We start from the raw sequence: 233 nt of genomic DNA, 5'->3' as shown, positions 1-233 counted from the left end.
CCCTCATCTTGTTTCCCCTTCGTAATGGCGGCAACTTATATAAATATACTACACCCGTTTCCCCTCTTCCTCTATTTCCCCTTCTTTTCTTCACTCGTCATCGCCTGCCACTCACATCGTAGTAATAATAATAACATCGATCCTCGTCACCTCTTTCTCTCCTTCATTTTCTTCGCGTTAATTACTGTATGTTCATTACTGATGTCTGGTGGAGGATACGGGATTAATGTAGA

Source organism: Penaeus monodon, chromosome 20 (genome assembly GCF_015228065.2).
Source record: "Penaeus monodon isolate SGIC_2016 chromosome 20, NSTDA_Pmon_1, whole genome shotgun sequence".
Classification (NCBI taxonomy): Eukaryota; Metazoa; Arthropoda; class Malacostraca; order Decapoda; family Penaeidae; genus Penaeus; species Penaeus monodon.
This window is presented reverse-complemented; position numbering follows the sequence as displayed.